Source organism: Triturus cristatus, chromosome 7 (genome assembly GCF_964204655.1).
Source record: "Triturus cristatus chromosome 7, aTriCri1.1, whole genome shotgun sequence".
Taxonomy (NCBI): Eukaryota; Metazoa; Chordata; class Amphibia; order Caudata; family Salamandridae; genus Triturus; species Triturus cristatus.
Window position 1 is genome coordinate 1,432,940,602 of NC_140590.1, and position 15,863 is coordinate 1,432,956,464.

Here is a 15,863-nt window from a genome sequence, read left to right on the forward strand (position 1 = left end):
GGCTTATCTCAGAGGCAGTTTGTAAAGCATTTGTGAACACATACAGTAATACAGTGAAAACACTACAGATGGACAGCACACAGGTTTTATAAAAATAAGTATTCTTTATATAGACTTAGCACAAGACCACAAACGACAAAAATCCACAATACTGTACTTAAAAAAAATGTAAAGATAGTAGAAGTCACTTAATTCAAGGTGATGATAAATGCGACAAAGCTCTCACAAAAGTACCTGGATGCGTAACGCAAAACAAACAAAAGGTTTGCAAGGATGGAGATGCGGCAGTTCCTTACTTCGGGGGAAACGATGAGTCGCGTCTCAATGCTTGCGCAGAGTAGGGGATGCGTCTTGGTCCTTGCCGGAGTGGAGGTGATGCGTTGATTATCGTACTGCGTTCCGGTTGCGATGCAACACGATGGCGCCTCGATGTAATGCGATGATCTGGTGCGATGCGATTAGATGGCGCTCTTGATGCGACGACGTGAAGACGATGCGTGCACGCCCGGCGGCCGTGCGGTGACTCTGTAACTTTGGAGCTGCAGCAGGCCCTGCGACATGCTTCTCCGGTGATGCAATGGCCACCTCTGTGGCGGCGAACCGGTTCTCCGGTGATGCGACGGCAACAGCTGCGATTGCGACATGCTTCTTCTTGTTGAGTCGCACTTCCAGCTCCCAGCGACACACAGGCTTCTGCAAACAGAATTCCCAGCAAGGAAATTCAGAGGGGAGCTGGTGGTGAAGTCTTTTGTCCCTGAGACTTCAGCAGGAGGCAAGCACAAGTTCAAGCCCTTGGAGTGATACTCTGCAAGATGATGAAAGTCCTTTGAAAGTTCCTTCTCCTCTCCTTGGCACTGAAGACACCACTGTAGGCCAACCCACCAACACAGCACACTTGGCAGGGGGGCAGTCCAACTCATACAGTTTCCTTGGTTCTTCTCCTTGGCAGAGGTTTGTCTTGTTGTTACAGAAGTGATCTAAAGTCTTGGGGTCTGGGTCCCCCTATTTATACTACTAAATGTTTTGTCCTCTAAAGGCAGAGGGGCCTGTCCTTAGTCCAAACCAGTTCTGTGCAGTCCTGGAGCACTTTGTTTACAGAACTCCTTCTTTCCTTTGACAGTGTGGGCCATGGACATCAGATGCACCACAGGAGGTGGAGCCAGCATTGTGAAAGGCAGGCACATCCCTATTCAGACCCAGGTGCTACTGTCCACCACTCTACATGCAGATGGGTCTATTCAGCCCTGTGCTTACTCACCCTGTCTCCTGGAATCCCCCAGCCCCTGTCACTCACAAAACCAGACACACAATATGCAAGCTGGCAGAGGCCGACTGGATGGTTAGGTAAGAAAATACCTACTTTCTTAAAAGTGGCATTTTCAAACACAGAATGTGAAAACCAACTTTAATACAAGATGTATTTTATCATTCTGAGTTCAGGCATACTAAACTTGAATTTCAACCATGTTCCCAGGGCCAGTTAGGATTATAAGATGTTATAATCAAACTGCCCATTCTGGCCTATGGGGACTGGTAGCCTTGCAATAGTGGAAAACGGCTGTAATTCACTATTAGGACATGCTGCACAGGGCATGTCCTACCTTATCCTTACAATGCACCCTGCCCTTGGGCCTACCTTAGGGGTGTCTGATATGAAGAAAATTGAAGGTTAAGGGACTGGCAAGTGGGTCCACATACCAAGTCGACGTGGCAGTACTAGAGTGCACACAGGCTCTGCAATGGCAGGCCTGAGATACACTTTACCGGCTGCTTCTGTGGGTGGCACAATCAGTGCTGCAAGCCCACCATCAGCATTTGATTTACAGGCCCTGGGCACACATGGTACACTATACTAAGGTCTAACAAGTAAATCAAATAAGCCAATCATGGAGTCACTAATCAACACATCAATTTACAATAGAGAGCATATGCACTTCAGCACTGATCAGCAGAGGTAAAGTGCCCAGAGTCATACAACAGCCAATAACAGGTCAGAAAAAAATACAGGAGGAAGGCAAAAAGTTCAGGGATGACCCTGCAAAAAGGGCCAAGTCCAACAGTGTTCATATCATCAATGGAACCGGTAAAGATAAAGTTTGACCCCATTGAAGCCTGAGGCACAGAAAACGTATTCACTTTGTGACAGCGGATTGGATTAAGTAAGGAGTTTTAGTTCCTATAATTAGTTGATGTACTACCCCAATTTTGCTGCTACACAAGATGAGAAAGGTTGATGTGGGCAGGTTTGTCAAAGATCTTAGGGAAATAATAGTGTGGTTATTCCAAGCTGTGGTCACCAAACCATCCACCATCCTTTCCTGTATCCCTGCAAACACCCGTGGTTTACTGCGGTTGATCTTTGTTCTGCTTTCTTTTCCATTCCCATCCATAAAGAGTCAGTATCTCTTCTTTCTGATGACCTCAGCTTTCATGGATCCATCTTCCTCAAGGATTTACAAAGACACCTTCAATAATTTCTCAGCAACTAAAGAAAGGTCTGGATTCTGTGCTTTTGCCCTGAGGATCTACTTTAGTTCAATATAAAGAGAACTTAATTTTGACACCTCTTAATCAAGATCACTACACAGCAGATTACATTCACTTCTTCACTGAATTGGCCATTACAGGGCATACAGAATTAAAGGAGAAACTGTAGTTCTGCCTTCTTCGAGTGCTCTCAGAAAGTAAATGCCATCTGTCCTCTGATTGAGTGGAATCCATCTGTTAGCAGCCCTTCCCTGGAAATGCGTCCCAGACATGTATTTATCTGGTCATGGCTTGGTATTGCAGACAGTGGGTCATGGGCTATGATGAAATGGCAAAGCCTTTGCAAGATTATATCAGAAAAGAATCCTTGCAGAGGTATAGCGAAGCCAGTAATGCTTTTGAAAAATTAAGCAATTGTTAGTTTCAGCATCTGCTCTAGAGATTCCTGATTATGTTATTTTATACTGATTTGAATAGCGCATTTTCACTGAGAGGGTATCCAGGCACTTGGATTTGATTATGAAAAATTGTATACTTTGTTTTGTCATTAGTTTAGTCATTTCAAAAGAGCACCAGGGGGGGCCACACTGGGTGTGTGGTTGCATTATAATGCCTACGCCCCAACCTTGCCAGAAGCAGCCCATATGGGTACGGATTGCATGGTACGTGCCGCATTGGTACACACCCTACTTTAATTCCTTAACCTAGAACTATTGTCCATCCTGTGCCCTCTGTCTGTCCCACAATGTCACACAGGGTGTTAAGACTACACTCTCCTCTTCCTACTTAGGGACTTTTTTGCATTTTAAGGTGGATTTTATACTGATGCCATCGTAAGCTATCTACTTGTATGTTTTAGTGATTGTGAGCTTGTTTTCCGGATGGGCTAAGGGTACCCCTGTAACCATGCAGAGACCATTGCAGTAGCGAATTGATTACTCAGAGATTTTATCCCTCGGCTTGGGGTACCAAAAAGAATCTCAAGTGACAGAAGAACACATCGAGGGCCAGATTTATCATTTTTTCAGACACCTTTCTGTACTGCATGAAGGGGAGTGAGCAGCAATGCACCATATTTAACATTATATTGTGCATTTCTTGTGTTGACGCACAATGTGCTGCCTTGTGCCAATGCCTCCTTGCGCAGTGGTGCAAGGGTGCCAGCATTGTTTTTAAGCAGGGAGGGGCACCTTCCTGCATAGAACCACACGTCAGAGGCATTTTTCTCTTTCTACATGTTTTGCATAATGCAGCACTCATAGAAAGATGAAAGAATCAAGAAAAATGAAGATATTTCTCCTTGTTGCACTTCCCCAGGGAAGGTATAGCATTTTAACACATTCCCAAATTTACCAGTTTTGGAAAATCTGGGAATTAGCCAAATCCGTGGTTAAATGCCCAGCTCCACCCATGGAACGAATTTCCAGGGCAGAGAAATGCAATGCCGCGACTTTTGCTGCCTTGTGTTGCTTCAGATTTACCAAGTAATGGAGGGCCATGCATGGGTGCCTTCCATTGCTTGGTAAATCTGACTTAGGGACCCTGGTGATGCAAGGGCAATGCAATCCCTTGATTAATCTAGCCTTATGTTTCAGCAGTTGTAGTATAGGAGGTTTGTGAGACTCTAGGGTTAGACCAGCAAATCCATTTTGAATCCCACCCAAACTCAGCAGAAAAGGTAGAGGTACAATTGCACCATTAACAACAAGATAGCAAAGACATGCTTGATAACACGATTGACACCTACCACCAGCACTATAGTCTCTCAGACCAGTTCCGTCACAGAAAACATATTTATTTTATTTTATTTAGGTTACTTATAAAGCGCTAACAATCATCCCGAGGGATATCACGGCGCTGCGATTGCTACAGAAAGGATGCAGTGGGAAAGGTAGGTATCTTTAGTCATAGTCAGGGAAAAGGAAAGTTTTTAGTTGTTTCCTGAATGCCAGGTGATCCTCTGTAAGTCGAAGGGCCACGGGCAGTTCATTCCACTTCCTTGCGGCAACGTAGGAAAAGGCTCGTTCACCCATTCTGGCTTTCTTTACCCGGGGTATGCTGGCCAGCGCCGCGATTTGTGAACGGAGGTGTCTAGTGGGAATGTAGAACCGGATCCTGTTTCTAAGGATAAGAGGGCCTGTCTCATGAAGTGCTCTATGAGTAATGCACAGCATTTTAAAAGTTGCTCTTTGCTTCATCGGAAGCCAGTGCAGATCCCGCAGACAGTTTGTGGCCGAGTCAAATTTCCTTTTCATACAGATAGCCTTGGCTGCTGCGTTCTGAAGTGTTTGTAGCTTGGTGAAAAGGTACTCCGCCATGCCAACGAACAGAGAGTTTCCATAATCCAGCCTGCTCATCAAGAGGGACTGAATTAGGATCCTTCTGCATTCCAATGGGATCCAAGGAAAGACTCTTTTGAGCATCTTCAGAATCGCAAAGCCTTTGCCGCATATAGCGGCTACATGAGCTTTCATGGAAAGGGATGTGTCGATCGTTATCCCCAGGTTCCTTGCTGTTAATGTAGGGGCGGGGGGGATGCCCAATGCTTCAGGCCACCAGGTGTCGTTCCACATTTGTGTGTTGCCTCCACACAGCAATATCTCTGATTTGTCTGCATTCAGCTTGAGGTAGTGTTTATGCATCCATTCAGCCAAATCAGAGAGGCAGCTCCTAAGTCTGTCCTTGGAATTGGTCTTCTCATCCAGGACTACCGTAAGTTGGGTGTCATCCGCATAGGAGCAAATTTCCACACCCCATTTTCTGCCAATTCCGGCCAGGGAAGACACAAAAACGTTAAACAGAGTAGGGCTTAGCGAAGCCCCCTGCGGGACCCCATATTTGATGGTCCGGGGGGGGATGAGAACTTGCCCAAATGCACCGATTGGGATCTTTCCGATAGGAAGGACCGCAGCCATCCCAATGCTCTGTCCCTAATGCCTCTGGTGGCTAATGTCTCCAGGAGCAATTTGTGTGGGACGGTATCGAATGCCGCCGAGAGGTCCAACAGGATTAGGGCAACTGTTTTCCACTGGTCCACAAGCATTCTGATGTTGTCAAGCACGGCCAGGAGAGTTGTTTCCGTACTATTGTTGGCCCTAAAACCTGTTTGCGTGCTGTCTAGTAAATTATTAGTCTCGAGAAAACTGACCAGTTTTCTATTGACCAGTTTCTCCAAGACTTTCGACAAGTAGGGAAGCTGGGAGATAGGTCTATAATTGGCCGGATTGTTAATATCTAGGCCTGCTTTTTTTAAAAGGGGGGTGACTATGGCATTCTTCCAACTGCATGGAAATTCTGCTACTTCTAACGAGTGATTCAAAACTTGAGTTACTGCAGGGCAAATGAAGGGAATAATTTGTCGGAAAATATGATGGGGGCACGGGTCCAAGGGAGAGCCGGATGTAATTTCTAGCATTGTTTTGCCCACTTCCTCTTCGGAAAATGGCCCAAAGCTAGTGCAAAGGACTTGGGGAGTGGGTGGCTCATGATCTATGAGGGGTCCCGCTTCCGAGTTAGGGAAGGAAGAATAGATCTTGTCTATCTTTTCACAGAAGAAGCTGCTCATTTTATCGCAACTAATTTGTGAAGGAATCAAATCAGATGATAGACTAGACGGGCTACATAGCTCCTTAACTATTTTAAAGAGCTCTTTGGAGGAGTTTTTATTCTCTAGAATCCTATGGGAGAAGTAGTCCTTTTTTGCCTTCCTGATGGCTAAGGTATAGTGCGACAGTGCTTTTTTATACATTGACCTATTCTCTTGAGATTTTGTTAGCCTCCATTTATGCTCAAGCTTGGTGCATTCCCTTTTAAGTATCTTTAATTCCTGGCCGTACCATTTTTCTGACTTAGTACGGCTGGGTTTAGGATTCCGACGCTGTCGAGAGCAATGCTCAAGAGCCATTGCGATGTGGTCCTGCAATCTATCCGTTGCTTCGTCGACACTTGTTTCCCCTATAGGGTGATGTACAAGGTGTTCCATAAAGGTTTCGGCCTTGAAGTTAGCATAACTTCTTTTATGAGTTGCTATTTGATAAGAGGGCTTAGTGTTGTTGACTGATAGTTTTATATCGAATTCGACCAAAGAATGATCTGTCCAAAGCACTGGTTTTATCCCTGAGATGGAGATAGGGTTAATATTGGAAAAAATCAGGTCGAGAATATGACCGGCCTGATGAGTTGGTTGGTCAATTCTCTGCGATAACTGCAGTATCTCCATGTTTTCCATTAGTTGTTTAGTGAGAGGATTATTGCTATCATCGTAGTGGATATTGAAATCCCCTATGAGTAGTATTTTTTTATTCTGGAGACAGATTGGCATAACCTGAGCCAAGAGATGAGTATTAAATTCAGAGGTACAGCCCGGGGGATTATAAATAACAGCTCCCCCGAGTAGGATGGTGGTGTTGGAGGATAGGGAAAATGCCATAACCTCGTGGGTACTAGCCTGAGTGATTGCTTCTTGTTTGCAAGAAAATGTGTCTTTAAACAGCACTGCAACCCCTCCTCCCTTCTTTTTCTTCCTATTCAGATTAAGAATTTTATAATTCTCTGGAAGGGCCATGGCAATATCCGGAGTGTTGTGGTTATCTAGCCAGCCATAATAGAGCCCTTTTGAAATAGATATGGGCTGGCTCATGATGCTGCCTTCAAATGCTCGAGTTTCAGCTGCAAAGTTAGGCCTACAATTAAAGGATGATGTAGTCTTGCAAAATGCTTAGACAGTGTCTGTTCAGTTTCCATTCTCGGATTCAAGCAACCTTACCTAAATGTCCAACAGAAGCCTGCCTTTTCCTCCAACTCAGCGACTGGGTGTACATATGCTTACACCAAGAGAAGACTGCTTTACAGCCTTCATTGGCGTGGACTCTACCAGGTTTTGCTTATCAACAATGCAGTTGTTAAATGCTGTGGTCTGGTAATGTGGATCCACTCATCTCATTGCAAGTGAGCTGTTTCCCAGATATGATATTGGCTTGTATCTGCTTTTGGACCAGTGTCTGGCCCTGGACACATATCGCCTAATAGATCTGCCTCTGCTGTTATCCTGTCACCTGTCAGTGGGAAAGCACCTCCTTGCCCACCTTGTATTCCTGTTTCGCCACTGCCGCACAATACTGCTCCCTCGGCATCTCAACGTTACCACCACCGCCCGAGGGGAGCAGACAACTCACAGATACTGAAATCCTCTGTGGGTCTGGCCTGATTTCTTTGCCACTGCCTTTAGTGTTTGGTTGGCAGTTGGATATATCATTGCTGTGGAATGAGGACCCATACCAAGACCTAAATGTACTCAACCTGTTCTTGGTTAGAGGTGCTGTTTTGTCTATATGAACAACTCTTACAGGAAAATAGAGACAGACGAGTCATGCCTTCTCTCGCTGGATTTGCACTCACATGTCTGTGGATGATAAGGAAAATTAGCCTTTGATCAGAATTCTCTTAGAAAAGGATTAAACTTTTCCCATCCTATTTTATCATGGGGATATCCTGCCAGAATGTGCCTGTATTTCTCCCCACTCCTACCAAAGCTTGGATAAGAATACAAAAATCCCCATGGCTGTTTCAAACCTGGCATCACCCACCGTACTATGTCTGAGAAGGGGGGATTGTCAGTGAACACGGAGAACCAAGCAGCCAAAGTGTAGGTAGGGCAGAAAGTGACTTCATTGAAAATATATATATATATATATACATTTTTAGGTATATACTTTATTATTAATCAAAAATTGATGTTTATTAAATTAAAATGTATTTGTTTCATGTTTAATGAATACATTTATTATTTTAAATATATTTTAGAATGTTAAAGTATTTTGTCTATATATAAATGTTTTACTTAAAAAAAATTGCTGTGGAAATAGTAAATCTGACACCCGCCAAAGTCCAACACTTTCCCTCGAGTGCTAAAATTGAAGTGAAGTAGTAAAACAGACCTCTACAGAGTCTAACACTTTCCCTACTTTTGCTTATGCTGGAATAGAAATAGTAGATTTGACACCTCCGAAGTTCAATACTTTAGCTACTTTTGCTTAGATTGGCATGGGAATAGTAAATTGAACCCATCCAAAGTACACCCTTTTCCCTACTTTTTCCTTATTTTGGAGTGGGAATACTAAATATGACCCCTCTAAAGTCCAACACTTGTAGTACTTATGCTTATGTTGGAGTGGGAATAGTAAATATGACCCCTCCGAAGTCCAACATTTGCCCTACTTTTGCTCAACATGGTGTGGGATTAGTTAATCTAACCCTCCAAAGTCCAACACTTTCCCTACAATAATTATGTTGGATTGGAAATAGTAATTTTGACCCCTCCAAAGTTCAATGCTTTCTGTAGATTTGCTTACATTGGAGTGGGAATAGTAAATTTGACACCTCTAAAGTCCAACACGTTCCCTACTGTTGCTCAGACTGGAGTGGAAATAGTAAATTGGACCCCTCCTAGCCCAAAGCGTTCCTTAGTTTTGCTTATGTGGTAGTTGGACTGGTAAATTCTGACCCCTGCAAAGTCCAACAAATTCCCTACTTTTGCTCAGGTTAGAACTAGAATAGAAAATGTAATCCCTTCAAAGTCCAAAACGTTCTGTAATTTTGCTTGTGTTGGTTTAGGATAGTAAATCTAACTCCTTCACAGGCCATCACTTTCTCTACTTTTGCTGGGGATGGAGTTGGAACAGTAAATGTAACCTCACCAAAATGTTATACTTTCCCTACGTTTGCTAACATTGGAGTAGTAAAAGTAAATTAGATCCATCCAAAGTCCAAAACTTTCCTGACTGTTGCTCAGAATGGTGTGAAAATAGTAAATGTAACCCCTCCAAAGTCAAACATTCACCCTAGTTTTGCTTATGCTGGAGTGTAAAAACCGCGATGTAATGGCATCGCGATGTAATCCCCGCGTTGTAAACGATGTTTCGCTAGTATATTTGACCCCTCTAGAAGTCCAATACTTTCCCAACTTTTGCTAAGATTGGAGGTAGATTCTTAAACATGTCCCATTCAAAGACTAACACTTTCCCTAATTTTGCTTATGTTGATAGGGATTAATACATCTGACTGCTAAAAAAAACATCACTTTCCCTACTTTTGCTTACATAGGGGTAGGAAATAGTAAATGTGGCCCCTCGGAAGTACAAGATTTACATTTTTTTATTTTTTATTATGTATGTTTCTCATTTCAATATTTTTATTCTATATTTAAAACTTTGTAATAGCTTTTGGTTGTAAATATAATTAATTATTTTTATTTATTTATGTTTAAATAATATTTTTTTAAACAAATGTTTGTTTTCTTTTTATGAAACATTTGAAGCATATATTTTTATTTTATGTTAATACACTATAAATGTTTTATACAGTGTTTATATTACCAGTATACTTTTTAAGATTTTAATATTATTTTTAATGTTAATATATATTTTATGATTACAATAGTCTGTAATAGTTTAAATGTCATCTACTTATCTATTTTCTGACAATATTGTGGTGTTCTTCCATATTTTTGTTAGTGTTTTTATTTTATTTTACATGCAAGGTATGTAAAGTCAATATTTGTGTTCTCATTATTTTATGGCGATATTTTTGCTGCCGATATTTGTGTTCTTGATAATCTGTCATACAACCCGTTTGGGTGTTTGGACGCCCGGAGGGCTACATTCCCAGATAATAAGAGTGAAGATGTCAAGCAAGTGTCACAACTGCACAGGATGCTCTAAACCACTACTAGGTATGCTCTTAATCATTTACCAGTCAAGATGATGAACAAGATCATGCCAGCTTTTAGCATAAACATGTTGACTGTGTTTTATGCACAATCATGTTGCGCCGGATTCGTAAAGGTAAACTTATACGTTTAAGTGTACACTTGCTGTAATAACTTTACTACTTTTTGGTATTCATGAAGTACGATTTTAATTGTATTACTAGTAGTATAATTTCCCTCAAATTTTGTGAATACCAAAGTAGTAGTGAAGTTGGTAAAGCAAGTGTAAATTACACAAAAGTGTAAGTTTACCTTTGTGAATCAGGCCCATTGACTGTATTTTGTGGCTGTGACACTAAATAAAGATCATGCTGCTTTACCAAATTCGCTCACTGTTGCTCTCACTTCATCCACATTAGAAGCCTGGGTTGATGATGCTGGGATTCATTTGTCGCTGTTGTTGTATATTTGATGCAATTGTGGTAACCAGCTCTGGGCGATAAACACTTCTTCTTGCTATCAGAATTGTTATTATTGTGGTTATGGTTCATTGGAAGAACCCTGTTTGAAGTTTTATTAATGAAACAATCCCGGTAGGTCCCCAAAGCGCTCAGACATGCTTTTCTCATGTTCCTGCAAACCAGACAACTGGCCAGATGGACACCATTTAAATAGATCATTGCATTCAGAACTTCAAAAAGATTGCATTTTCTTTTTATTTGAAACGTCAGGCAAAATCAAATCAAATAGCAGTTGCTGCAGGGAGTACAAGACCCATCAGCTAAGATGGAAAGAAAAGATAAACTGAAAAAAAAGGCAGAATGTTTATTTTAACGGCTACTATAAATGAATGGTAAATGTTTTCATATGCAACAACAGTGGGTTGAAGATGAGTGGGTGATGATATGCTGCACTTTGTGTCTTCCATTCAATTAATGATGGAATTTCCAATAGAGTGTCAACATGCCAATACTTAATATTTTTTCTAATAACCTACCTATTTTGCTGGTATAACAGCATATATCAGCTGAAAGTTGTCTACTGCGTGCTTACAAATCATATTCTTTTGTCAATTAAATTTTCAGTTACAGCAAAAGGACAAATAGGAAATGTACATTTATTTTGGGTGCCAATCATGCATGTCATCTTAAAATACTCCAATCAACAATTTCCCTGTCATGCATGGGTAGTGTAGAATTGAAATCACAAATAATAAATTAATACAGGGAAAAAGAACTGTAAACATGTGCAAAGCATTTACATTAAATGCCATATCATGTATGCATTTTGATTTATCCAACAGGTTACACCAATTATTATGGATTCTGGGCCACATGAACACTCTGGAATCCCTTGACTTTCGAAAATGGGTCGCATATGAGGTTGGTCAGCAGCTGCCGTTTGCCCATTGTGAATGGAGTGATTTCTACAGGAAATTTCATCATCTCCTGTGGCTTCAGATCTTCTACCGTAGTGGTTCCTAAACCTTTTCACTCCTAAGGACCCCATTGAGTCACTACTAGAAGTCGGGGACCCCCAAGCAATTTGTATGATTTAAATGTCAAACATTAAAACTGTAATTCGAAAAAATAAACACACACGTGTGCACATCAAACAAAGACTAGACTTGAATTAATAACAATTTCAGTATTTTTATATTAAAAATATTTGCAAAAATCGAAAAATCTTAATGGGAAGGTTGGTGCTGCATCTTGCAACTAACTTATCATTGTTTGGTTTTATTTTTCTGTCCGAGGCTCCAGCTCCTGCCAATGGCTGGACTGGAAACCCAAAGCAGCACTGGCAAATGTTGTCACACCAGTCCCAGTACAGTGCACACCAAGTGCAGTGAGTGAGCCTGACAACTACAAAGGGAGTTTTGAGGGGCTTGCCCCAAAGAAAATGTGTGGGAAAATGGTGTATTTTACAACACATTTGTCATTATATATTGTATTGTATTAGCTTTTAAAGCATAGTAAATAATGACCTGACTATGCACCAGGATACAACAATCTTTTGGCAATCTTCAATGATTCCCTCACAACTACCCTCCAACAGTGCCTCTCATCTCTCCATAGCCCCACTGTCACATGTTTTTAATTTATTTTATAGCACCTCTCATACCACTCTAGGGTGTCAGAGCACTTGACATTACACACATACAGAGACAATGAATCATACATGTGTAAATCAGTGAATAGAAAATGTTATATAAGGCAGAGGGGACTACAAGGTGTATGATTCGTGGTACGGGTGGGCATTTTTTAAGAGTGCTTGGTCTGGAGAAGCACAAACTCAAGATTCAGAACATAACACAGGGGTTAACGTTGACTTTAATAATAAGGATTTATTTCTACCCAAACAAACCTTTTTAGCAGCATCTGGATAATGAAAGACTGGGAAAAAGCATAACTTACTAACTTGTATCATGTAGTTTGCATGCAGCTCTTTGATGGCAATTCATAGCTCACTGTGTTAGATTACGATTGGAACTTGGGAACTGCACAATAACAAAAGAATCCCTATGGCAAAAGTAGGAACCCCCCGAGCTATGCAAAATACTGCTTTTAAAAAAATGCATTGTAGACATTCTTCGCAGCAAGCATATTAACCATGTGCGTTTCCTTAGATGAGTCAAAGCTACCACTGAACAAAACCCCCACCTCTTCAGCAGGTACAATAATAACCAGAGTTATCTTGACACTTTTATTGCTGCCCAAAAACTGCTGATTATACAAGGAACTTGCAGTGCTTTTAAAACTGCTGCCTGCGGACCCCTTGGGAATGTGTCACGGACCTCCTGGGGGTCCGCGGACCCCAGTTTGGGAACCACTGTCCTACCCTGTATTGAAGAAAGACAAGCCAAAAGTATATTGCTGCTACGGTATCTTAGTAAATGAATGTCACAATATTGTATAGTAGGAGGATATAGCATAGCGGGAATAGATTGGTAGGAATTAGTTGTGGTCACTTTCAAGTGATCAATCACAGATGTTCAATATTTTATATCTTAAAACACATTACAAACCTCACACCTCACAACTCATTGAGAAACTAGACACATTCTCATAGAGGGGGAAGTTAAAAATCTACAGCGGGATGAAGCAAGAGGCTGTAGCAGTCAAAAGTTTCACAAGGCTAGATGCCCGTATGGCGAAGGCCAGCTGAACAGGATTTGCTGCTGCAGAGATTAACCTAGTGGGAGCTGCTGCAAAATTAGACAGACTGGCTATGCACCATGGGCAGATAGAAGAGCTGGTTGTTTCCGGTCTACTCTCATTCCTCAGGGCATTTTTAGCCAAACATTTTCTATATCCCAAGTTTTGGATTTAGGCTGTCTGGGCACCTTTAGCGCCACCACCAAGGGTCCAGGACTAGAGGGGCACCACTTGGGGGTTTTGAACTCAGTCAGGCTGGGTCAAGGTGCTGGTTCAAGATTTCAAGATGGGGGAGCCATTTATGTCGTTGAGGCTCTGAACATGAGGCCAGCCAACTAGACCTTGGAGCCATCTGGTAGTTCTCGGTGCAGATGAGGAAGCAGGGTTCAAGCAGCAGGGCAGGCCTCTGAGGGTTCAAGGCAGGATCCAAACAGCAAAGAAGTCCTTCTAGGTACCGCAAAACCCTCTTGTTGCGTATACAGCTGGCCACAGCATTAGGCAGTCCTTTGAGAGTACTTCTGCAGGTTCACAAAGTCAACTAAAGAGTGGGTCTGAGGTCCTGTATTTATACCTGGGGTCTCCTTTGAAGTAAAGACATTTCTAGGGAATTCCCTTTGAAGTGCTTGAAGTTTCCTAACTCCCCAGCCCTGGCTTCAGGCTGGCTTCATGAATAATTCAGGGGCGGCAAGTCCTTCGTGTGAAATCAGAGCACAGCCTATTCGAGTGCAATTTGAAATGTGTCCAGCTCTGCCGTTCCCCAACCTCCCAGTTGATAGCCCAGCCCTAATCCTTCTATTGTGTGGCTGACTGGAAGGAATAAACAAAGTCAAACTGTCAGTTACATCCGGTTTGGGCAGGAAAATGCCAACTTTATAAAAGTAAACACAAGGAGATGATGGACGAACCGCTGAAACTTTTCAGACACTCACCCCCAGTCACAGATCTGAGTTGAATCCATCAACATTCTTTAGCTCACTTCACCACCTCAGTTTAGACCCAGCTATATGCAAATCAGTCTTGACCCTGTGCCTCATGGGCACAGTCCAGCCCTAACTGTCAAGCTCGGTCTTCCCTGAACTGGAAACAAGCATCCTGGGATCGGTTTCTGGGAAACACCCTTCATCAGCCAGGCTAACTTGAATCCAGTGGCAAAGTGAGCAAGGGACCCATGTCTGGGCATATCCTGCCCACTTAGAGTGAACAAAGCAAACACAAGGAGATGATGGACGGAGCGTTGAAACTTTTCAGACACTCACCCCCAGTCACAGATCTCGGTTGAATCCATTATCATTCTTTAGCACACTTGGTCACTGGGGGAGAGTGTCTGAAAAGTTTCAGCGCTCCGTCCGCCATCTCCTTGTGTTTGCTTTGTTTGCCCTAAGTTGGCATGGTATGCCCAGACGTGGATCCCTTGCTCCATTTGCCACTGGATTGAAGCTAGCCTGGCGGATGAAGGGTGTAAAGGGTGTAAAAATTGAAAGCACCAAAAATGAGGAGCAGTTTATCTAGGAATATATGAGATGTGAAGGGGAAAGGGGATTAAGTTGAAGACTGAGTAAGTCTGAAGCGTATACAAATACTGAAAAGGAGGATGAGACAGTCAGCCCAGATTTTCTATATGGACAAGCTTGTTAATCACTGGGGATGAAGTAATCAAGACCTCCCTAGCTACTGTGTTTGTCTAGAGCAAGAGAGTTTGAAAACGTGGCAGTATTGGCCACAGTTTTCTAATCAGACCAACAATTTGGAAACAATAGAAAGTTTAAATCTAACTGGACATGAACAAGTTACAAATGGTTGACTGTAGAATAACTAATGTGTGCTCTCTAGCTTGTAAATGAAAATGAAACAATGCAGATATAGTATTATGAGAGTGTACCCATGTGAATGTTGATCGTAGCACTTTTCTAAAAATGAAAGGGCAGCTCTTTGAAAAAGTTAACAATCTTGAGGATGATGAACTGTACAAGGTTTTGGTGATGGAGTTAAGCAACTTTGTTTTCTATGGGGAGGTATTCTAGGGAAAAGAATGCATTCAATGCATCCCAACTTTAAAGAAACCATTTACTGTTTGAGATGGACCCCCAAAAAAATCTAGTTGGGAGAGGACTCTGATAATTGGCATTTAAGACCAAAAGTTTAATACTATAACATGAAAATTCTTGCCAATCAGCAGCCATCCGTGCAGCTTCTACATGTTCTGCAGCATGCAGGATAGATAGCTTTAGAGATCTTTAAATCATTAATTTGTATCAGCATTTTGAGCTGAATAGAACAGATGATTCATTCTAAGGACAAAAACATTTATTGTTTTCAGAAGTGGCCCAGAATTTAGAGTTGACAGTAGCAATTGCCTCTACCCCATAGCGTAGGACAGCTCGTCATCGTTAGAGATAATGCAGCAGATGCATTGTTATCACTGTTATATGCCAGGTGCAATTTCTTTTATAGCCTGGTCAGAATTCCATTCTGGTTTTCAGCAATAAACTCCCTGAATGGAAGTTTGTGGTTGA